General features: G+C 48.8%; 1 long non-coding RNA gene and 1 pseudogene across 3 annotated transcripts in view; one reads left to right on the top strand and one right to left on the bottom strand.

Annotated features, from left to right (window-relative positions):
- Positions 1-21605, top strand: part of LOC103345811 (2-iminobutanoate/2-iminopropanoate deaminase) — an 83522-nt gene extending 61917 nt beyond the window's left edge. The window contains exons 3-4 of one of the 3 annotated variants that reach the window (XR_011381659.1): positions 13124-13859; positions 13992-21605. This is a non-coding gene — a long non-coding RNA (2-iminobutanoate/2-iminopropanoate deaminase). Of the gene's footprint in view, positions 1-13123 lie in introns of all 3 variants that reach the window. The other 2 variants (XR_011381658.1, XR_011381657.1) reach the window with 2 other exon arrangements.
- On the bottom strand, positions 3610-7523 carry LOC100343943 (solute carrier family 41 member 2-like; annotated as a pseudogene).
- Positions 21606-25083: the final 3478 nt, after the last annotated feature.

Below are 25083 nucleotides of genomic sequence, written 5' to 3' on the forward strand. Positions count from 1 at the left end.
CTCTCACTGTCCACTCTGCCTGTCAAAAAAAAAAAAAAATACTATTTTTGTTATCACTTACAGCAAATGGCAAGATCTGGAAAGGGCGGTGACAAGGATATGTTCTAGGAAACAAGGCATGATTCTTTATTCCAAAGTTTTAATGTGTAAAAATGGAGATTATTTTATAAAATAAAATATTCTTTTGCTTTCCTTGGTCTTAGGAATATAAATAATTTAGAGTTGGCTGTTCTTACTGTGAAGATAAATTAATCGGAGATTTCTCTATCTGAAATCTAAAAGATATAGTGATACTCTATTTTATTTTTAGAAAACTGCTTCTTCAATGGGTTTCTCTCCGTGAACTTAAAGGGTCACAGATGTATATAACAAGACTGGACTTCAGGGACTTCACAATGTGGTCACTTTGCAGCTATACATATTAGAAAAGTAATTACTCTGCGTTTCAATTTTCTGTGCTGTGAAATAGAGACAGGAATACTAAGTGATGTGATGTGTTTGGATGTGCTTTGGAATATGTACTGTTACCAGTTGTTGGTTGGTTAATGCTTTAATGATGTAACTTGCTCTGTGCAAGGTGTCCGGCACATAACAAATCTTCCCAGGCAGATGAATCGATTAATTCACAGACTTTTACTGGGGTTCTGCTCCCGGGCGAGGTTCCCTGGTCCCAACAGAGCAACAGAGGGGGGGGGGGGCTGGGAAGTCTCCAGTCAGAGATTGGGAGAGCTCCTTTTATAGATTCAGGGCATGGGGGTTAAAGGTTGAGGCAGGTCTGATCCTCATTGGTTGACCTTTAGGCACCCGCAGGGACCTTGACAAGGACTTTCTTCCCCGGAAGTAGGCCTCTCCATTCCCTGAAGTGTAGGCCTTCCCTCCTTGCGGGTCCCAAAGCTACCACTCTGCATTTTTTGTTGGTGTTAAAACAGAAACCACTGGGAAATGTAAATGATTGTAAATCATGCAGACCAAATATAAATAAGTGATTTGCAAGTGGTTTACAATAAAATCAAAAATCTCACTCATGGATTTCATAAAAAAGAAAAAAAATCTTTGCAGCTAAATATTCATCAACTTAAATGTAACCATTCTTTGTTTTATACGAATGTTCACTATATGACATTTAACTCTCCAAAGGAGAAACTGTATAATTAGTTCAGTTCTCTGCCTTAAAGCTTAATTATCAGGCAGAATGATGGAATACAGTTCAAAAATAAGCAAAAATACATAACTCTCAACTACAGCCCCTTTGAAGAGCTTAGAAAGAATGCTTCCAATATATTTATGAACAACCTATAATTTATATAACACTAAGACAACTGAAACCATGATCAAAGTTAATGTGCATGTTTTATTCTTCCTTTATCAGTTTTAAATTATTAAATATGTAGTGGTCTTTAGAGATTGCACCGTATTTTAAGAAGTGAGCTATATGTGATATGGAAATGCTTATCTGCTGAATAACCAAGGTGGTGGTTATTTAACATGTTGGGTCAGAATTTTAGAAAAATAACTGAGAAGTGGAGCAGTGTATATGCTAGTGTCCGATGTAGAGATAAGCCTGTGCAAACAGATGGTAAGTGTAGGCGTGAACAATAAGTGAGGGAACTCACCAACTTCCCTTTTAAAAGGGTAAATGACAGACTTTCTTAAAAGTGCAAACAAATCACTTAGTCATTCTAAATCTTTTTTTTTAGCATTTTTTTTCTTTTTTTCCTTTTTTTTTTTTTTTTGACAGGCAGAGTGGACAGTGAGAGAGAGAGAGAGAGAAAGGTCTTCCTTTTGCCGTTGGTTCACCCTCCAATGGCCACCGCGGCCGGCACACTGCGGCCAGCACACCGCGCTGATCCGATGGCAGGAGCCAGGTGCTTTTCCTGGTCTCCCATGGGATGCAGGGCCCAAGGAATTGGGCCATCCTCCACTGCACTCCCTGGCCACAGCAGAGAGCTGGCCTGGAAGAGGGGCAACCGGGACAGAATCCGGCGCCCCGACCGGGACTAGAACCTGGTGTGCTGGCGCCGCAATGCCTGCCCATTCTAAATCTTAAAACTTGATTAAACAGAACAGTTTTTTTGTGAAGAAGAAGAAACTATTAATTACAATATAGGTAACAAATACTAAATTCTGGTTGGCAGCAATATTTTTGGACCAAATAACGAAAGCATACAAATGAAATATGTTTAAGAATCACCCTATAATGCTGATGTTCCAACAGTGCTATCATTTTTTTTTAAGATTTTATTTACCTATTTGAGAGGTAGAGTTACAGACAGTGAGAAGGAGAGACAGAGAGAAAGGTCTTCCTTCTGTTGGTTTACTCTCCAGATGCCCGCAACGGCTGGAGCTGCGCCAGTCCGTAGCCAGGAGCCAGGTGCTTCTTCCAGGTCTCCCACGCAGGTGCAGGGGCCCAAGGACTTGGGCCATCTCCTACTGCTTTCCCAGGCCATAGCAGAGAGCTGGATAGGAAGAGGAGCAGCCAGGACTAGAACCGGCACCCATATGGGATGCCGGCGCCACAGGCAGAGGATTAACCTACTGCACCATGGTGCCGGCCCCAGTGCTATCATCTTTACTATCCAAGATTTCACTTTTTATCAAAGGCCTCTCTCATACACACAAAATTTCTCAAATCATTTCATCTCAACAAATGCAGTTTAGGTTATCTTCTGCTTTTGACTATCAGGTTGCTTGAAAAATACCAATATTTTATTCAACAAATCAATCATTTAAAATGGCTCATTGCTTTCATTAATGATCTCTCAAGATCATTCTGTATGTAAAGGGTAGCCTGCCAAGAACTTGGCGAAGTTGAAATTGAGTTAGCATTAGCACAGGGTAATTTTAGATGCAGGTAAAAGTGAATTTATCTTGTGCTCAGCAGAATTATTTTGGTCAGTTTAAGAACAAATAGTTGGTGAATTTATCCTTGGTGAGCATAGAGGTAAACATACTTAAAAATACTGAAACCTTGGCTGGGCACCATTTATTTGAAAGTCAGAGTTACACAGAGAGGAGAGGCAGAGAGAGAGAGAGAAAGAGAAAGAGAGAGAGAGAGGTCTTCCATCCGCTGGTTCACTCCCAAATTGGCTGCAACGGCTGGAGCTGCGCCGATCCGAAGTCAGGAGCCAGGAGCTGCTTCTGGGTCTCCCACACAGGTGCAGGGGCCCAAGCACTTGGGCCATCTTCCACTGCTTTCCCAGGCCATAGCAGAAAGCTGGATTGGAAATGAAGCAGCCGGGTCTCGAACTGGCGCCCATATGGGATGCCAGCGCTTCAGGCCAGGATGTTAATCCACTGTGCCACAGTGCTGGCCTCACTGGGGCATCTTTCATTTGACAGTATGCTTTGTAGTGTAACACACTTGTGAGACAAAACAATTACACTAAGAGCTAGAACACTGTTTCCTCTAACCTTGAGTTATCAGTTAAACAATAAGAAAGTACATTTCTACTGTATCTGTGGTTTTAAAATTATTCATTGTCAAACATTCTAATTTTTTTCATATTTAATTAATTTCAGAGTTGGAACATGTATCTATGTCTATGTCAAATGATAATTTTTTCTGCAAAAAGCAGCACAAATACTATTCATTCTGGTTTCAACACAAATTCCTTAAAAAAAATGTTAAGGCCATTTATTTAATCTCAGGGCCAACTGAAGTTTACCCTGGCAAAAATCAAACTACTGATTTAAGAGTTTTGAAAGAGAGCCAGAAGTGGTTGTCTTGTGTCTTCCTCCTCAGTAATTTGAAAGCAATTTGTAGGTTTGATTAGTCTCCAACATCTCCATCTCGATCTCCAATAAGCCAAAGAAAATGAAAACATAAGGCCAACAAAGCTGTCCCAAGCAGATCACCCAGTTCCATTAGGTAAGGGATACAGAAACTATCTGGGGGCTGGCGCTGTGGCACAGCGGGTTAAAGCCCTGGCCTGAAGCACCGGCATCCCATATGGCGCCAGTTCTAGTCCTGACTGCTCTTCTCCTGATCCAGCTCTCTGCTATGGCCTGGGAAAGCAGTGGAAGATGGCCCAAGTTCTTGGGCCCCTGCACCCAGAAGGGAGACCCGGAAGAATCTCCTGGCTCTTGGCTTCAGATTGGCACAGTGCCAGACCTCTCTCTCTGTCTCTACCTCTCTCTGTAACTCTGTCTTTCGAATAAATAAAATAAATCTTTAAAAAATAAAGAAAGAAACTATCTGGGTCCTTTCCTTTCCTCCAGAAGTGGTGGACCATCCAGTCAGCAATCCACAGCAAGGTAAATACCTGTAAGACAGCAGCAAATAAGTATACAACTATGCAGATTACAGTTAAAGAAGTATGACCACTTTTCATCAAATGAATAGTGTAGAGGAATATTAAATGTCCAGGAATCACTAAAAGCAGCAGAACTTGGGCAGACTTATTATTTACTCCTGGACCAAAAAAGTGTTCTAAATGGGTAGTAACAGCCTTTGGGTTCATCAGGCAATTCTGGAATTGCTATGTAAATAAAGATAGGTTGAAATCCTGCTAGCTTGAATGGCCACCAAATTGCCACCAATACCATTATGACAGGTGTGGAAACAACAATGCCAACCAAGTTTGGGTCGATACAGTTGTATCCAGAATAAGGATATGCTTATAACCTTGGCAGTTGTGACGGGTTTGCAGCCTGAGTGGAGAACTGTCCTTGTGGCTGGATGTTGGGCAGCTACTATAATCCATATAGGAGTTAGAGCTAAGAAACTCAAACCAACTAATGGAGAAATGTAGTAATAATTCTCAAGACAGGCACACAAGCCTTGACTTATCCAAGCTAATATGGCCAGAGTTATAAGGTCACCAAAACTAGCTGCAATGGGTATAGCAACATTATCAGGATTGATACCAGTCTTCTTTGAACCAAGGACAACCCCAACCATTATTATTTTTTTTTTTTTTGACAGGCAGAGTGGACAGTGAGAGAGAGAGAGACAGAGAGAAAGGTCTTCCTTTGCCGTTGGTTCACCCTCCAATGGACGCCGCGGCCGGCGCACCGCGCTGATCCGATGGCAGGAGCCAGGAGCCAGGTGCTTTTCCTGGTCTCCCATGGGGTGCAGGGCCCAAGCATCTGGGCCATCCTCCACTGCCTTCCCGGGCCACAGCAGAGAGCTGGCCTGGAAGAGGGGCAACCGGGACAGAATCCGGCGCCCTGACCGGGACTAGAACCCGGTGTGCCGGTGCCGCAAGGTGGAGGATTAGCCTAGTGAGCCGCGGCGCCGGCCAACCCCAACCATTATTATTCCCTGCAGGGGAGATGCAACGAAGGCAGTTGCCACACTGCCAGAGCATAAAAATATGGAATGATCAAGGTAATATTTTCCTTCTGGAATCCAGCCCAGTAGAATTGTGGCTACAGCTGCTAGAAAACCAATGACTGTTGCCTGCACCTGCTTTAAAGCCAAGTTGCCAATTATTAGATTTCACTTTTTTTTTTAAAGATTTATTTATTTGAGAGGTAAAGTTACAGTGACAGAGAGAGAAAGGAGAGGCTGGCTCTGTGGCTCACTAGGCTAATCCTCCACCTGCGGCGCCGGCATACCGGGTTCTAGTTCCGGTTGGGGCGTCGGATTCTGTCCCAGTTGCTCCTCTTCCAGTCCAGCTCTCTGCTGTGGCCCAGGAAGGCAGTGGAGGATGGCCCAAGTCCTTGGGTCCTGCACCTGCATGGGAGACCAGCAGGAAGCACCTGGCTCCTGGTGCGGTGCACCGGCCTCAGCGGCCATTGAGGAGTGAACCAATGGAAAAAGGAAGACCTTTCTCTCTGTCTCTCTCTCACTGTCTAACTCTGCCTGTCCGGGGGGGGGGGGGGGGGGAGGAGAGAAGGAAAGACACAGAGAAAGGTCTTCTTTCCATTGGTTCACTCCCCAGATGGCTGCAACTGCTGGAGCTGTGCCGATCCCAAGCCAGGAACCAGGAGCTTCTTTTAGTCTCCCACATGAATGCAGGGACCCAGGGACTTGGACCATCTTCTACTTCCCAGGCCACAGCAGAGAGCTGAATAGGAAGAGGAGCAACCAGGACTAGAACCCGCAGGTGGATGATTAACCTGCTGTGCCACGGAGCCAGCCCCAGATTCCACTTTTCTCCTTTTGCCGTTGGTTCACCCTCCAATGGCCGCCGCGACTGGCGCGCTGCAGCCGGCACATCGCGCTGATCCAAAGGCAGGAGCCAGGTGCTTCTCCTGGTCTCCCATGGGGTGCAGGGCCCAAGCATTTGGGCCATTCTCCACTGCCTTCCCGGGCCACAGCAGAGAGCTGGCCTGGAAGAGGGGCAACCGGGACAGAATCCGGCGCCCCGACCGGGACTAGAACCTGGTGTGCCAGCACTGCAAGGTGGAGGATTAGCCTATTGAGCCACAGCGCCGGCCATTCCACTTTTCAGTGGGTGAATCCATCTTCCCAATATTTACTGCCATGGATAATCTGGATGCCAATGTCATTTCCAAGTTCCCTTTGAGACCAAGGAGTGCAGGAACTAAAATGACAACTTTAACTTTTTTGAACACCTCCCAGTGCTGTACTGTATCTAAAACCGTGTCAGCTGAAACTGTTCCAAAGCCAGCCAACAAAAATGGCACAAGTATCCTCAACGCCATGATGCCACTGGACTCTCTTGTAATTTTTGGCTTGCTTCCACAATGACATCCTCATCCCGTCACTAGATATATCCTCATCTTGTAACATAGCAGTAGTTTCTGAAGTCTCTCTCCCATCACAGTATAGTTGGCATTGTCATCATACTTTTGGCTACAACCCGATGTTATGTGCCCATTATTACCGTGAAAACAGTTCTGAGAAACCGTGATATTCCACGTGTTGCTCAAATCTATTGCTAAAAGTCTGTGTTGCTACTGATAGTCCATCTTGCCAAATGCCATTTATTTCTTTGTGTCCCTCTTCTCGATTTTTCTATTTTATTACTGGAACCATACTCAATTGACAGTAAGTTTAAAAAACTTATCAGACTGCATTGTGTTAAAGTCCAGTCTACACAGCCTCCTCCACTGCCTAAACCACCATTTGCTTTGTTAGTAAGAAATCTTTTGCTATTAGTCATATTGTCATCGCAGAAGACCCGGTACCCCTGAGATCTCAAGCGCCGTGAACCATAGCAAATAAAGCGGAACCACATAAATACTGGTTTAAGTTTTTGGCTTCATTGTGTAGAAAATGTTTTTTTTTTTTTTTTTTTTTTTTTTGACAGGCAGAGTGGACAGTGAGAGAGAGAGACAGAGAGAAAGGTCTTCCTTTGCCGTTGGTTCACTCTCCAATGGCCGCCGCGCTGATCTGATATCTGATGGCAGGAGCCAGGAGCCAGGTGCTTTTCCTGGTCTCCCATGGGGTGCAGGACCCAAGCACTTGGGCCATTCTCCACTGCACTCCCTGGCCACAGCAGAGAGCTGGCCTGGAAGAGGGGCAACCGGGACAGAATCCGGCGCCCCAACCGGGACTAGAACCTGGTGTGCCGGCACCGCTAGGTGGAGGATTAGCCTAGTGAGCCGCGGCGCCAGCCTAGAAAATGTTTTCACTAATAAAAGGTGTTTAGAAGTTCCACAAAGGGACTGGATGTAACCCCCGGGTTCCAGCAGCGAATCCGGGCCCGTGCCTCCTTGTGCCGTGATGCCCCTGAGCTGACAACCCTGGGCGTCCGCGACCACTGCCCCCTAGCTCGCCGGCTCCCCGCCGCCCCGCCCTCATGCTGTGTGGTTTATTAAAGAAAAGCGATCTTCAGGGAGCAGACTCAAGGGTCAGACTCTCCTGCCCCTCCTTTGGTTTCCGGAGTCATTCATTCATGTGTACACTGCTTAAGCAGATACTCAGCGGGGATCCACTCCTCCCTAGGGCTGTGCAGCCAAGCAGAGCTCCTGTCTGCCTGGAGCAATTCCTGCTTGTGGGCTGGGGGCTGGCGTGGGGTGGGGGTGGAGGTGGGAGAGACCGGCATGGCAAGGAAACAAGTGTGGTATCAGAAGGTGTCAAGGTGCCAAGAACCGTGGTGAGATGGCTGGGTGCGCAGGAGAGAGAACAGGGACGAGCTGATGCCGTATTTTGTGGGGGTGGTGGTGGGATTCTTCAGTAGAGAGATCTTTGAAAAGAGACCCAAAACGGCAGGCACCGTGGTGCGCTAGGTTAATCCTCTGCGGCACCGTTATCCCATATGGGCGCTGGTTCTAGTCCTAGTTGCTCCTCTTCCAGTCCAGCTCTCTGCCTGTGGCCTGGGAAGGCAGTAGAGGATGGCCCAAGTGCTTGGGCCCCTGCACCAGCATGGGAGACCAGGAGGAAGCACCTGGCTCCTGGCTTCGGATTGGCATAGCTCAGGCCGTTGCGGCTATTTGGGGAGTGAACCAACGGAAGGAAGACCCCTCCCCCCCTCACTGTCTCTAATCTACCTGTCAAATAAAAATTTAAAAAAAAAGAGAGACCCCCAAGGGGGGGCAGGGGACAAATTCTGCGGGTATCTGGGGGCTGAATCCTCCAGGGACAAGGACCCCAAGGTGGGAGCTGCAAGAACAGTGCCACAGGGAGTGGGCAAAAGGAGATGGGGCAGAGGACGAAATCCTTGGAAACATTAATATATATATAATATATATATATATATATGTCTGTTTTGACGGAGACACAGAGATCTGCAAACGCCCACAACAGTTGGGTTGGGGCTTGGCCAGGCAGAATCTGGGAGCAAGAAATTCAATCCAGGTCTCTCAGGTGGCAGGCACCTGCTGCCTGCCTGCTGCACATTGGCAGGAAGCTGGAATCAGGCGTGGAGCTGTGACAGATGTGGGGGCTGACAGGTCACTGGGGACAATTTGCTTTTACTGAGTGAGATGCGGATGTTAAGGGACTGGGCAGAAGAATTACTGCTAAAGGTGTGTGGAGAAGAGGCTGTGGTGGGTCCGGGCTGAGAGGCAGGGGGAAGCCCTAGGGGCTATCGAAACAATCCTGAGAGGTGATAGCGGTGGGAAGAAATGAATACATTTTCTTTCTTTCTTTTTTTTTTTTTTAAGATTTATTTATTTATTTGAAAGTCTGAGTTACACACACAGAGAAGGACAGGCAGAGAGAGAGAGAGAGAGGCATTCCACCCTCTGGTTCACTCCCCAATTGGCCGACTGGCTGGAGCTGAGCTGATCCGAAGCCAGGAGCCAGGAGCTTCCTCTGGGTCTCCCACGCGGGTGTAGGGGCCCAAGGGCTTGGGCCATCTTCCACTGCTTTCCCAGGCCGTAGCCGAGAGCTGGATCTGAAGTGGAGCAGCCAAGACTTGAACTGGAGCAGCCGGGACTTGAACTGGAGCAGCCGGGACTCGAACCGGCACCCATATGAGATGCCGGCACTGCAGGCAGCAGCTTTACCTGCTATGGCACGGTGCTAGACCTCCTGAATACATTTTCAAAGTACACTCTACTGGATTTGTTTGTTGATGAGGAGTGAGCTTTTGGTCTGAGCAATGGAGTGGATAAGGGCTCTATTATCAGAGTGAGGGAGAGCTGTAGGAGGAGCCAGTTTGGGGGCATTCTAGGTTATCTACTCTAGGTCACAGCCAGCCCCCACTCAGTAGCTTACAACACCAGCGGTTATTTGATCTGCTCCCTAATGGACAACCTGTGGGGATGGCTGCAGGTGGCATTAGTTGAAATAGCCCATCATCACTCTGGCTGGGCCCACACCTTGCTCTGCCCCTCCGCCGAGTTCCAGTGTGTGCTGGCCAGGCCCTTCCTGTGGATCCCCACAAGCAGTCAAGGTGAAGTGCCTGCTGTTTTAATGCCTTCGTTTTGGAAGTGCTCTAGCCTCCTCTCTTGTTATTTGAGGGAGTCACAAAGATGGGTCCAGGTTCAAGAAAGAGGGATGTGGGCCCTGGTACTGCGTGGATGTCTGTCAGCGTTGCACTGAGGAAGAGCACGTGTGGTGGGAGATACTGCTGGTGCCTACCTTGGGAAAACACACTCTTGTAGGAGAGAGATGCAGAAGACAAGATGGAGCAAGTGCAGGCTGCTTATTGGTTATCAGGGTGATGTTGGGTAGGTGGGTGGAAGTCAGAAGTCAGGGTCGGGGCTGGCGCTGTGGCGTAGCAGATAAAGCCACCACCTGCAGTGCCAGCATCCCATATGGGTGCCAGTTTGAGTCCTGGCTGCTCCACTTCTGATCCAGCTCTCTGCTATGGCCTGGAAAAGCAGTGGAAGATGGCCCAAGTGCTTGGCTCCTGCACCCACTTGGGAGACCCGGAAGAAGCTCCTGGCTCCTGGTTTTGGATCAGCGCAACTCCGGCTATTGCAGCCAATTGGGGAGTGAATCAGCAGGTGGAAGACCTCTCTCTCTCTCTCTCTCTCTCTCTCTCTGCCTCTCCTTCTCTCTCTGTGTAACTCTGACTTTCAAATAAACAAATCTTTAAAAAACAAAAAAAGAAGTCAGGGTCCAAGTAAGAAACTTTGGATGCTTTATTACTTGGAGGGTATTTTTCAAGTTTTATTTATGTATTTGAGAGACAGAGAGAGAGAGAGATCTGCCATCTGCTGGTTCATTCCACCAATGCCCACAGGCTGGACCAGGCTGAAGTCAGGAACTGGGAAGAGAAGGAGGGGGAGTGGAGGGGAGGAGGGGGAGTTTATATATAGTCAGCATTGTGTTGGTATTTGTAGAGCTTAGAACAAGAAAATATTGGGGCCAGCACTGTGGCGTAGTAGGTTAAGGCTCCACCTGTGGCACCAGCCTCCCACATGGGCATTGGATAGTGTCCTGGCTGCTCCTCTTCTGATCGAGCTCTCTGCTATGGCCTGGGAATGCCGTGGAAGATGACCCAAATGCTTGAGTCTGCACCCACATGGGAGACCCAGAAGAAGCTCCTGGCTCCTGGCTTCGGATCGGTGCAGCTCCAGCCGTTGTGGCCATTTGGAGATTGAACCAGTGGACAGAAGCCCTCTCTCTCTCTGCCTCTCCCTCTCTCTGTAACTCTAACTCTCAAATAAATAAATAAAATATTAAAAAGCAAAGTAAGTCCCTGCCATATCTGTAATGGAAGTGTGGCTGGTGCTGCTCTGAGTTTGCACCTGTCCTCCCTTCAGGTGCTGGATTAGATCTATCAGCGTCTCACTGTCCTTGATGTGGGTGTAAGGGCTTTCCCTAAACAGCAGTAGCCCCACCTACTCAGGGTTTCAGAAATCTGAAAACCTCCCAAAGGGCAATACTGAGAAACAAAGAAACACATTATTCTGTGGTTAAAAGAGTTCACCAGAGGTTAAGAAAGAAAAGAGGAAACCCCAGAGCCATTTTTTGATCTTGAGAGAACAGACGAAGCTAAGAACCAAAACTGGGGGTGCAACATTCACTGGGTGATGGGTGGCTGTCAGACGTAAGTCTCTTAGCGTGACTGGTGCAGGTTTGCATGAGCTGGCTTTTACCTTCCCAGTCCCTGTCCCCCAGCCCCATCGTGCTTCCTTTCTCCAGTCCAAAGCCCTCCAAACGCTCCAAAGGTTATGTTCCCTTTTCTCTTCATGGCGCAGCTTACATGTAATCTCTTCTACAAAACAAGCGGTTGCCCTCTCCCTCTTCCGGGTGCCGGTGGACTTCTGTATACACTCCCCATCCTGTTCACTGTGTCCCATTCCTGTGCAGGCTCGTTGATTTAAGCAGTCAGTCAGCTCCCTAGAGCAGTAAGCCTGGGTGCTTTTTTCTGGAGGGAGAGGGCAGGGGGCGGCCCCATCAGCTGTCAGTGCTGAGCACAACACAATCATTACACTTTTTATGTTTTTGGAATCCATACACTAAATTTTTTTGTGGGAAACCACTTAGTTATATTACTTACTTGTGTTAAAGATTTATTTTATATAATTAAAGGCAGAGTTACACACACACATGTATATAATATATATATATATACACACAGAGAGAGAGAGAGAGAGAGAGAGAGAGAGATCTTCCATCTGCTGATTCATACCCAAATGGCTACAATAGCCAGAGCTGGGCTAGGCCAAAGCCAGGAGCCAGGAGCTTCTCCCAGGTCTCCCACATGGGTGCAGGGGCCCAAGGACTTGGGCCATCTTCCACTGCTTTCCTGGGCACATTAGCAGAGAGCGGGATCAGAAGTGGAGCAGCTGGGACTCGAACCGGCATCCATACAGGATGCTGGCACTGTGGGAGGCAGCTTTACCTGCTACACCACGGTGCCCGCCCTAATCCACAGGGTTTTGAACTGCTGTCTCCTCCTTTGCAGATCTGAAGTTGTCTGCATCTCCCTCTCATTTGTTTCTCCCTTTCTGTTCCCCCAGCACCACCTCCCCCAGACTCTCTATATCATCACCTCCCTGCAGACTTTCTGCGCCTCTCCTTGAAAGCAGTAGACTGCTGGGGCCGGTGCCAGGGCTCACTTGGTTAATCCTCCGTCTGCGGTGCTGGCATCCCATGTGGGCACTGGGTTCTAGTCCCGGTTGTACCTCTTCCAGTCCAGCTCTCTGCCGTGGCCCAGGAGGGCAGTGGAGGATGGCCCAAGTGCTTGGACCACTGCACCCCCATGGGAGACCAGAAAGAAGCACCTGGCTCCTGGCTTTGGATCAGCACAGCGCTGGCTGTAGTGGCCATTTGAGGAGTGAACCAAGGGAAGGAAGAACTTTCTCTCTCTCTCACTGTCTATGACTCTACCTGTCAAATCAAAAAAAAAAAAAAAAAAAAGAGCAATAGACTGCGTTTGTCTTTGGTTTGTACTTAATGGATTTCCATTTTATCTGAAAGGGAAGAGAGAAAGGGAGAGGGAGAGAGATCCTCTTCATCTGCTTTCATCTTTACTCCCCAAATGCCTGCACCAATCAGAACTGGGCCAGACCAGAACCAGGAGGCCAGAACTCCATCCGGGTCTTCCATGTGGCTGGCAGGGACCCTAGTACTTGAGTCATTGCCTAATGTCTCCCAGAGTGCACATTAGCAGGAAGCTGGCATTGGAAGGCGAGCAGCTGGGACTGCAACCACAACTTGAGCACTCAGTATAGGATGTGGGTGTTCCGAGCGTAACCTCTGTGCCAAATGCCCAGCCCAGGTGGACAGCTTTGTGACGTGGGTATGGGGAACCTGTTGGGGACTATGTCTGGGTGACAGGGTGAGCCCCAGCAGTCTTCCACTATCTAGGGCAGGGAGGCTGGGAGACCTTTTCTGCAAGGAGCCGGACCATGCGTATCTTCAACTTCGTGGATAGTGTGGCCTCTGTAACCACTCTTCATTTTGGTGAGTTTTCCTAGGACGATGGCAGGGTGGGTACAGGTTTGTCCATGCGTCAAACAATTAAGGAAAAGAGCCCTGTAGGATTGGGCTGTCGACAGGCCATCAATTGAGAGATGGCGCCACACACTTGCGGTGGGTGGACAGCTCTGAGCACAGACCCCTTGCTTCTACACTTTCTGCTTTCTCGCTACAGTTCACTTTTCATTTCCATGTGGGCTTTCTATGGGGAAAAAGCCTTTATGTTTGTGTGGGCCTGCAGGAGCCAGCAGCTAGGGGGGACTGTTAGAACATCCCCAGGGTGGCTGGGAGCTAGGGGCGCTGGTAGCCTTGTCCAGCTCCGGCACAGCAACCAGCTCAGGCGGGACTCCCTCTGCTCTTAGTCTGTCCCTCTCTTTAGGATGGCTCCCTGGCCAATGGACAAGGCCCTCGGAGACAACAGTCCATGGAATCTTGCGACAGCATCTGTGCAGGAAGCGACTCCTGTGAGCGGTGACTTGGGCAGAGCTGATGGGCACCTGTGTTCACTTACCCAAAAGGGCAAGTTCAGAATGCACCCACTAATCCATCAAAGAACAGCTCTTCTTTGAGGAATTCTCATCCCTGGCTGGGAGCCAACAATTTCAGTTTACTGAAGACTATACAGGTAGGGGCCCAATTTACCTTTATATTAAGGGTCACAAGTCAAACAGCCAGGTTAGCTGTTGGACCTGGGAATGGACTGTCACAGAAACAGCGGCAAGTGGCAGACAGCTCACATATACCCATTTACCCATAGTGAACTGAACTGTGAAAACCGTAAAACCTGACCAGCACGTGGAGGGAACATCAAGGGTCCGGACTGGTAAAATCTTATCGTTTTCTTAATCCAGCATTAATGAGTCCTCATTTTAGAAAACTTAGAACAGGCAGATAAGCAGAAGGAAGAAAATTTAAATATCCCATATTCCCATCAATTTGCTAATACTGACTGCTAGAGTTTGTCCACTGTTAAACAAAAATTATGGGGGGCTACTGTTTTGGACCCAGCTCCTCCAGTCGCTCCAACAGACCACACCAAACTAGGCAAGATGGAGGCCCTCCCACTCAGTGCTCTATCCAACAGAAGCAGGTGTGGGAAGAGACCGCGTTTTCCTGGAAACAGGTGATTCCATTCCAGCTGGGTCAACCTAGTGAGGAATTCCCCTCTGCTGAAATTGAACGCATAACAAAAGAAGTAATCTGATGTTAACCAATCAGTTTTTTCTGTTGTTCTATTTCCTGTTCTCACCTTTCAAGACCCCTGCTCTGTTGCCTAGTAGGAGCTCTCATTCTGTGTGGTTTCAGAAAGAGGGGCTGCCCCAATGCAGGAAGTGTGATTGTGAGCCAATTAGATCTACAACTGAATTTGGTGTAATTTTGGCTTTTGATACTGTGTACACTTGTGTGTGTGTATATATATATATATATGCATGTATAATCTCCACACTCTTTGCATAATGTTTGTAAATTGCTCTTCACATAATATTTGCATATACTGAATATTTTTAATGTCATTAGATCTTTTCGCACAGCCTTTCAAAATTGCTAGCTATATCCTAACTTTTTTAACCAACTTGCTATAGCTAGACTGCTAGGTTTTCCTGTGATGAGCCCCTTGGAGTAGCAATCTTTACCTGGGTCCATTACATTACCTTGGGACAATTCTAAATAGGGACAATGAGTGTGCCTGTGCTAAGGCATTTATCAACTCCTGCTTAAGCACCTTCCTCCCCCAGCCTGTGAGAAGGCTCACCTATCCCTTTCCCACACTGGATATTTAGAAATTCAATAACTCTTTCTCAGATTGATTAACGGAAGCCCTATTGGATTTTGTTGTTGTTGTTTATTTTTTCTGTGCTGGTGAGCTTGTGTGTTTTTATATGTTTATTAGTTCTTGTGTAAATTGATTGCTTCCACTTTTAAATCACAACACTGGTGTCTCTGGGTTGTAACAACCTCTCCAAATGGAAGTGAAAGGAACCAGGTTTATTACCCTTTGAAACATAAACATCTTGCTCCAGGGCAGATAAAGCAGCAGAGCTTCCCAGGGTAGTTAATTCTCTGTTTATAACTCCCCAGGCTCTGCTGCCATTCTCTCATCCTTTGACCCAGCTGTGTGGCCCAGGCGTGGGGAGTGACACACCTACTCTTGTCACTTCCTTACCCAGCCCAGTGGGGACCCAGGACTATGAGGGATCTCATTGGTTTAGAACGGTGAGCTTTTAGGAAGTAAGAATGGCAAGTAAAATCGTATCACTAATACAGCAGGAAATCTGGGAAGGCTTTAAAGCCAAGAGAAGGGAAAGGGACTCTATGGTGACCAGGCTTCCGGTTTCTGCTCTAGTGCATAAATTTGGCCTGAGTGCACAGGTGTGCGTCTTCAGTGGACAAACACAGCCATTTCATTGTGGGTGTTTACCGAGGTGAGGAGCTGCTGCATCAGCATGTAGGAGTGTGTTTGCCTTCAGTGGATACTACCAATTTTCCAAAATGAAACAGCACCAACACACCAAGCAGAAGTACAGTTGTAGTTGCGTTAAATCTTCACTGACACTTGGTATTTCCAGTCCTATTACGTTAGTCATTCTGCTCGGTTTCATATTTCTTTCTTTTTTTTTTTATAGAAAGCTTTAATGTAACAAATATAAATTTCATAGGTACAACTTTTGGATTATAACAGTTCTTCCCAGGTTTCATATTTATTTTAACAAGCTGGTTTGATACCACATATAATAGTCCATTTTGTGTTTTCCATTTTTTCTATCTCCTCTAATATCTCCTCTTTCTGGTCTATAGATACTGAATTTGATAGGAACACCTTATGGCTGGCGCCGAGGCTCAATAGGCTAATCCTCTGCCTGAGGCACCGGGACATCGGGTTCTAGTCCCGGTTGGGGCGCTGGATTCTGTCCCAGTTGCTTCTCTCCCAGTCCAGTTCTCTGCTGTGGCCTGGGAGTGCAGTGGAGGATGGCCCAAGTACTTGGGCCCTGCACCCGCATAGGAGACCAGGAGGAAGCACCTAGCTCCTGGCTTCGGATCAGCATGGTGCACCGGCCACAGCGGCCATTGGAGGGGTGAAACAATGGAAAAGGAAGACCTTTCTCTCTGTCTCTCTCTCTCTCACTATCCACTCTGCCTGTCAAAAGAAAAAAAAAAAGGAACACCTAATTCCAAGATTTCTTTAAATACCTCTTTCTAGTAAAAAGTCTGCTTATATTTCCTTTAAGATAATGTTACCCTTTTAGATACTATCTGTAGGTTCCTCTTCCCATAGACAGGTTGCATTTCTTTTTGACATTGTGTTCTTGCCACTCCATGTTCAACCTAGGAAATGTATTCAACACCTCTCTCCAGTTTTGTCTCCTCTAGCTCTATTTAAATGATATGCAAAACTATTAAACTGATACCAGTTCTGTTTGGGTTATTCCTAAATCTTTCCCCAGAAGGAACAAACATGGCTTTGCAGCCACACTGACCGTTCATATTTCTCTCTCTCTCTCTCAAAGATTGATTTTATTTATTTGAAAGGCAGAGTGGCAGAGTTACAGAGACAGAGAGATATTTTCCATCTGCTGGTGCACCCCTCAAAAGGCCATAACAGCCAGAGCAGAGCTGGCCTGAAGTCAGGAGGAGCCAGGAGCTTCCTCTGGGTCTCCCATGTGGGTGCAGGGCCCAAGCACTTGGGCCATCCTCCACTGCCTTCCCAGGCCACAGCAGAGAGCTCGACTGGAAGAGGAGCACCCGGGACAGAATCCAGCGCCCCAACCGGGACTAGAACCCTGGGGTGCCAGAGCCGCAGGCAGAGGATTAGCCAAGTGAGCCGTGGCGCCGACCACTTTATTTATATTTCTTATTAATTTGAGAGGTAGAGTTACAGAGAGGGAGAGAGAGAGAGTGAGAGCAAGAGCGAGAGCGAGAGAGAGAGAGAGAGAGAGGTCTTCCATTCGCTGGTTCATTCCCAAATGACTGCAATGGCTAGAGTTGGGCCAATCTGAAGCCAGAGGCCAGGAGCTTCTTCCAGGTGTCCCATGCAAGTGCAGGGGCCCAAAGACTTGGGCCATCTTCCACCGCTTTCCCAGGCCATAGCAGAGAGCTGGATTGGAAGTGGAGCAGCTGGGACTTGAAGCAGCACCCATATGGGATGCCAGCATTGCAGGCAGAGGATTAACCTACTGTGCCACAGTGGCTGCCCTGAATTAATTACCTTATTTCAATTGCTGGCTCCCTGCCGGCTATGGTCTGAATATGTTGTATAGTCCTCAAAGCTGTATTCTGACTAAAGCCTCCGACCCCAGCCTGGTGGTAGAGCCTTTGGGAGGTGGGATCCAGTGGGAGGTCCTTAGGTCATTGGGGTCATGAGGAATTTCTCCTTTAGCTGGTTCAAAAGGAGCGAGCCTGGAGCTGAGGCCATGGCTCACTTGGTTAATCTTCCTCCTGCGGCGCCAGCATCCCATATGGGCACTGGATTCTGTCTTGGTTGCTCCTCTTCCAGTCCAGCTCTCTGTTGTGGCCCAGGAAGGAAGTGGAGGATGGCCCAAGTGCTTGGGCCCCTGCACCAGCATGGGAGACCAGGAGGAAGTACCTGGCTCCTGGCTTTGGATTGGCCAGTGGCGGGCTGGCCGTAGTGACCATTTGGGGGGTGAACCAATGGAAGGAAGACCTTTCTCTCCATCTCTCCCTCGCTCACTGTCTAACCCTGTCAAATTAAAAAAAAAAAAAATGGAGCAAGCCTGCCCCTGCTGCTGTGCCTCCCCCTGGTTGGGGACGGAACCCTTCCTCCCCTGTGCCCTCCACCACCTTCTGTCAACCCTTGGCCACCACCCTCAGGTCCTCATCAGGACTGAGCTGCCGCAGGCTCCAGGCATCAAGCTGTCCAGGATCAAGACTCCATGTTCTAGGTTCTCTTTTTCCTGGATGTAGTGACATACTAGGTTCTGGCCAAAGGGCTGTGACTGAAGCGATTGGGTGCAACTTCCCGATGGTGTTTCGAAGAGAAGTGGATGGTCTCTTTCCACCCCTTTCTCCATCCTGCTGCCTGGAGCAGGAAGAGGGTGGAGAAGCCAGTTTGGAAAATGCCAACAGCACAATACCATAGAAATGGCAGAACAGTTGGGGAGGAGGATCTGGGGCCTTCAGCCCTGCGCAGGTGCCACTCCCACCTTGGGTTACGACGTGTATGCACCCTTATGGGAGCGAGCATTCCAGGCCTGCCTCGTTTGGACACGATCATTTTTAGGTCTTGATTAGAACACTTGAAACTCACCCTAATGCAAACTGTCACCAGAGAGGCCAGGGTCCCCCAGGCTCAGCTGGTTTGTGGCAGAGAACTGTGTCTGCTTATAGGACCTGGGCTCTGATGTGCAGGCAGCATTTGCATGCACCGGTGTCTGCAGACAGACCAGCTTCGGGGCGAAATCCTGCCCTGGTCGACAGACACTCAGAGGCTCAGCATGCCCGCACCGTCCTCACTCCCTCTGTGTGTCCTACAGCCACGCAGACACTGAAGGTCGCCTTCTTGCGTGTTGCATGCCTCTCTTCTGTTCTCCCCTCTGGTTCCCTGGTGCTCTGTTTGGATGCTGCTGTGAGCTTCCAGAAGCTTCTTCTGCCTTCTGTTTTTTTTTTTTCCTTGTTCATATCTTCTCCATGCTTTGATATCAGAGAAATCATTGTAAAATAGGGGTTCTAATACCTTGATTTCCTCTTCAAAAGTCCCCCAGGTGCCTTCATTATTGATGACCTCAGTTAACCTCACTTTATTTATTTTTCTTTTTTAAAATATTTATTTATTTGAAAGTCTGAGTTACACACACACACACTGAGAGAGAGAGAGAGAGAGAGAGAGAGAGGTCTTCCGTCCTATGGTTCACTCCCCAATTGACCGCAACAGCCAGAGCTGCGCTGATCTGAAGCCAGGAGCCAGGAGCTTCTTCCAGGTGTCCCATGCGGGTGCAGGGGCCCAAGGACTTGGGCCATCTTCTACTGCTTTCCCAGGCCATAGAAGAGAGCTGGATTGGAAGTGGAGCAGCCAGGTCTCCAACCGGCGCCCATATGGGATGCTGGTGCTTCAGGCCAGAGTGTTAACCTGCTGTGCCATAGCACCAGCCCCAGCTTCGCTTTCTGTCACTCCCTCCTGCAAATGTTTCTTAACTTCTGGACAGTCACTCTGTTCTTGGAAACTTTTCACTTCCCTCTCCTGCTGCTTCTTTGTTTTTTTTTTTTAATGTCATTTTCTACTTTTTAAAAGTTCATTTTCTTTTATTTGAAAATGAGATTTGTTTATTTGAAAGTCTGAGTTACACACAGAGAGAGAGAGAGGAGAGACACAGAGAGACTGTCCATTCACTGATTCTCTCCCCATATGTCCACAATGGCTGGAGCAGGGCCAGGCGGAACCAGGAGCCAGGAGCTTCATCTGGTTCTCCCACATGGGTGCAGAGCCCAAAAATGTGTGGGCTATCTTCTGCTGCTTTCCCAGGCACAGTAGCAGGGACGTGGAGCAGCCAGGACTAGAACCAGTGCCCACATGGGATGCTAGTGCTGCAGGCGGCCGCTTAACCTGCTGCACCACAGCTCTGGCCCCCACCTCATGCTCTTGTTCAAAGTGTTTTCCTGATAGCAATGTCTTCTACTCTTCCCTTTCCTGAGCAAAGCAGGCCTGGTTTCTCCAAGGTCAAGTTGGTGTTGTGTCGCACTGACATCACCTGTGTCTGAAGTCCCACACTGGCCAAAGTGGTGACTATATTCGTGGTGGGGTATGCCTCTTATTAATTCCATCAGCCCAGAGAATCATCAGAGTTCTAGGACTAGCAAGGATTCAGATCTGTATTTCCCCAGCTAGAACAGAAATTCAGACAGTCCTGGTCAAACCGCTTCTTTTACAAAGCTCCCTGCTCGGAATACTGCTTTGATCTGAAAGAGACTTCAGCTCAAACACCCCAGGAAGCAGTCAGGCCTGTAGCCCCCAGACGGTGTTCCTGGAGCAGCCTGCTTCCCAGGCGGTGTGGGGTCCCCACTGCACCCATCGACATCAATCTCAGCCCTCGTCTCCTGCTTGCAGTTTTGAACATAGCAGCCACCGGCACAATGCTGGCCCACGTCCCAGGCTCCTCAGCTTCTCACCTGAGCCGAGTCCACGATTCGTGGTACATCTGTGGCTTCCCTGTCGTCAGAAACAGACTCACTCATGTCATAACCTGGAAGCAGAGCAGGAAAAGCCACTTAGCAAACTGGAAAAATTTGGACCTATAAGGGTGGATTTCCTTTTTCTAGAAGAGCTTAGATCAATTCTGAGGCCACTTCTAATTGCAAACGCAAAGCCAGGCATGTAGCGGGAGCATCGCGCTAACGCTTGGCTGGCGCAACTCAACTTCAGCCGTGGAATATAGCTCTGATTTTTCAAAAAGAAATACTTCCAGGCTTCCCTTTTCCTGATCCTATTACTTCACAGAGGTCTTCTCTGGTTTCCAGTCAGCCTGGTATTCATTTCCTGCCTACTTTCTGCTTCTGCTTGCTTTGTGTGTTTGTGATAGAACTACCAAGTGGAGAGTGAGTCCTGCGACGCCCCTCAACAATAATCAGACTGTCTAGTGTGCTGTGGTTTTCACGTCTTCTTTTTTGCAAGAGGCAGTGGGCTTCAAAGGTTTGGTCTAATAGGTAGGGGAAGGGTGGAAATGATGAGCACTCAGAAGCCTTCGGCAAATGGGAAGTTCTTTGAGCCCAGCAAGAAAAGTGGTGTGGTAGAATTTGTTTAGAAGAGAACTTAGGCATTTTGGTGATTTGGTAATTATTCTGTTTACAGTAGCAGGTGTTTATTTGGAAGTTTAGCATTAGCATGAGATAAGGATAAATTATTTTTCAATGATTCTTTATTAGATTTATTTATTTATTTGAAAGGCAGAATCAAAGAGAGAGGGAGGGAGAGACAGAGAGGGAGAGACGGAGAGAGAGAAAGAGGGAGAGAGAGAATTGTCCACCTGCTGATCACTCCCCAAATGGCTTTAACAGCCAGGGCGGGGCAAGCTGAAGCCAGGAGCCTGGAACTCTATTGGGGTCTCCCATGCAGCTGGCAGGGGCCCAAGCTGACCTCCGCTGCTATTACAGACTCATTAGTAGGGAGTTGGGTTGGAAGCAGAGCGGCCAGGACTCTGATGGGCACTGTGATATGGGATGCGGGAGTCCAGGACTCTGATGGGCACTGTGATAGGGGATGCGGGAGTCCAGGACTCTGATGGGCACTGTGATAGGGGATGCGGGAGTCCCTGGCAGCTGCTACCCACTGTGCCACAATGGTAGCCCCAATCCTTGCTTTCCTAAGTTCTGTGAGTTTTTTAGCTGAGGGAGCGTCACAGAGAGAGGACGCTGCTCTGCGGATTAGCTGATGGGGGGGGGGGGGAGGTTGGAGGCTCCAGGGCTGCGTGAGCTGGGGAGAGGTCTGGATCGGGTGGGGGGTACAGGCTGCAGGGCAGACGGGTCCATGGGCCTTGGGAGCCCTTGATGCCAGCTCAGAGTGCCATGGAAACAAACTAGGCAGGAGGACGGTGTCATCCCGGCCCTGAAAGTCTCCCATAAATCAGTGAACATAGAGCCCCAGACATCGGCCTTCCAGCAGGTCTCTGGAAGTCCTTCCGGCTCTGCCGCGACAAGCAGGAGGGAGTGATTCCTTGAAGGGTGGGATATCACCAGGTACGCTGTCCACCCCTCCCGCACAGATCCCAGCAGGTGGGTTTTCAGTGGAGCCACAGAATCCATGCGCCACAGTGGAGCTCAGGTGCTGATCATCCGGGGAAAGACTGGACTGACAGCGGTGGTGATGAAAGGGGCTTTTGAATGAAACGAACCCTGTGATGTTGGATAAACACAACACAGCTCTGTGTGAATGGTGGACAAGCGTAGTTTGTTCTTCCTTCTACCCTTTGTGCTTTGTTCACAGAATGTCCCTGGCACTTCAGTGCTCCAGTCTGCTGCCAGTTTAACTCTGCTCTTGTGTAATACCAGGGCGGGGGTGGGGTGGGGGTGGGGCATTGCCAGCCGGTCACCTGCAGGTGATGTGTGAGGGCTGTGGTCCTGCCAGGACCCTAGGACATGGTCTGTTCCGAGGTTGAAACTTGCTCCCCCAGCCCCTCTTACCTCCACGTCATCAAATCCTCCCTGTAGTTGGAGTGGAGACTTCTATGTTTAATGCTCTCTAAAAGTAAGGAACCCCCACTATTGGCACCAGGTGCTACTGGGTTATTTCTCTTGAATCTCTTACATTCCCTGCAACAGCAGGCTTTAGGACCAAGAGCCACAGCCAGGTCAGCTGTAGTTAAGGTTGCCTCTCAATGCACTTACTTCTGTTATGCAAATGGCAACCTTACTACGATGGAATAGGTGGAAAACAGGATCTGAGAAGTGATTCAGATGTTTCTGTAACCTGGGCTAATTTGCATTGTGGCCTGCCCCAAATTGGGTCTTCGCTTGTGTCCCTCTCTCTGTGGCAACCTGGTACAGGGGAAAATGTGCCACTTTTGGGAGGGAAGTTGGTTGGGCTTAGTCTTCATTATGGGCAGAGGCAAATGACCTTAACTTGACCGCCTTGTTCATTGATTTGTTTTGGTTACCAGGGGAATAAGAATAAAGAGAAAGCAACAGACCAGAGTGCCTTATCACTCCTGGGAAACATGATCGGTTTCACCCAGGCAGGAGGCAGTACTACTTGTGACTTAAGTAACAGAATCTCTCTCCCACCTGGTCTTTGCTTACCATGTCAGTTCCTGCTCCACTAATTGCTAGCTCTGCAAGGTTGGGCAGGTCACTTTACATCTCTGTGCTCCATTTTCCACAGTTGATCCAGTATTATCTGGTAGGATGGCTGCAGAGTGTATGGGGGGGCCGGCACTGTGATGTAGCAGGTAAAGCAGCTGCCTGCGGTACCAGCATCCCATATGGACACTGGTTTGAGTCCTGGCTGCTCCACTTCTGATCCAGATCTCTACTTGTGGCCTGGGAAAGCAGTGGAAAATGGCCCAAGTCCTTGGGCCCCTGCACCTTTGTGGGAAACCTGGAAGAAGCTCCTGGCTCCTGGCTTCGGATCAGCGCAGCTCCAGCCATTACAGCCATTTGGGGAGTGAACCAGCAGATGGAAGACTTTCTCTACCTCTGCCTCTCAAATAAATAAATAAATCTTTTTTAAAAAAATATATGGAATAATTTTATTGGCACATGGTAAACACTCAAAAATTATTTTTAATGTTTTCTGTATATCTATATATGCTTCTATGATTGTGTTCATTTAAGAATTAGATACCATCCATCTTTTCTTTATAGTATTTTTTTTCAGGATTTATTTATTTGAAAAGCAGAGAGACAGCAAGAGGAAGAGACAAAAAGTAGAGATCTTCCAACTGCTAGATCACTCCCCAAATGGCTACAACAGCCTGGTCTGGGCCAGGCTGAAGCCAGGAGTCTGAAGCTCCACCCCGATCTCACAGGTGAATAGCAAAGGAACAAACCCTTAAGCCATCTTCTGATGCCTTCCCAGGTGTGTGAGCAGGGAGCTGGATTGGAAGCAGAGCAGCCAGGACTCCAACTGGCATTTCAGTTTGGGATGCCTGCCCTGCAGGCTGCAGCTTAAACCAGCGCAGCACAACCTGGACTCAGCAGTGTCCTGAATTCAGGCTGAGTACAGTCTACTGCCATTGTCACTCTCAATGGGAAGAGCCATTTGCATTTTAGGAATGAAGCGGTCAGCATTCCTTTACGACACCAGTGGTGCCTCTTTCTCCCTTCTGCCTCAGAACTGCCTACACGGACACAGAAGGGCCTGGGTCCTCCTTTTCTTTGCGAAGAAGCATCATGGTCACCCTCCCGGCCGCCCTCCCAGTGCTAGTTCTTGGCTCTCGGGAGAGCCAGCAGGGGGCGCTAAGCAGCTGCAACTTGGCCCTTGCCGCTCTTAATGGATGGTTCATTTGGAAAGACAAAAAATGCCCTTCTTGCGGAGATTGAGAAAGCTGGTGAGTGCTTTGTCTGTGATGAGCCCGTGAGCACGTTGCTTTCCCTCCTCTAGGCTGTTAGCGTGTTTTTAGTATGGGAAACCCGGGGAGGACCTGACCTGCTGTTTGTTGTTCTAGGAGTCAGTGTGTGGCTGGTAGATGCACCGGTCTTAACTGCGTGGGTAGGTAGCAAATGATATGGTCACTACTCAGTGGACTCCGAGGCAGTTCTCAGCTCTTTTCTCTCCCTGCCCATCCGTCATCAATTATTCCTCTCCTTTCCGATTCTACTTTTCCACCCTGCTCCTCATGTCGGAGGCCTGAGACTGCGGGAACCTGCTGCCACAAGGCTGCAGTATCTTCCAGCAGGGTGAACACCAAGGCCCATGGAGACCCTTTCCCACTTGCCCCTAGCTGCTCCGTTGCATTCTGCAAACCTCCTCTGTTGTGGTCACTTGAAGCAGAATTAGGCACACGTCGGCCGGCGCCGCGGCTCACTAGGCTAATCCTCCGCCTAGCAGCGCCGGCACACCGGGTTCTAGTCCCGGTTGGGGCGCCGGATTCTGTCCCGGTTGGGGCGCCGGATTCTGTCCCGGTTGCCCCTCTTCCAGGCCAGCTCTCTGCTGTGGCCAGGGAGTGCAGTGGAGGATGGCCCAGGTGCTTGGGCCCTGCACCCCATGGGAGACCAGGAAAAGCACCTGGCTCCTGGCTCCTGCCATCGGATCAGCGCGGTGCACCTGCCGCAGCGCGCCGGCCGCGGCGTCCATTGGAGGGTGAACCAACGGCAAAAAGGAAGACCTTTCTCTCTGTCTCTCTCTCTCTCACTGTCCACTCTGCCTGTCAAAAAAAAAAAAAAAAAAAAGAATTAGGCACACGTCT

This window comes from Oryctolagus cuniculus, chromosome 13, assembly GCF_964237555.1.
Source record: "Oryctolagus cuniculus chromosome 13, mOryCun1.1, whole genome shotgun sequence".
Taxonomy (NCBI): Eukaryota; Metazoa; Chordata; class Mammalia; order Lagomorpha; family Leporidae; genus Oryctolagus; species Oryctolagus cuniculus.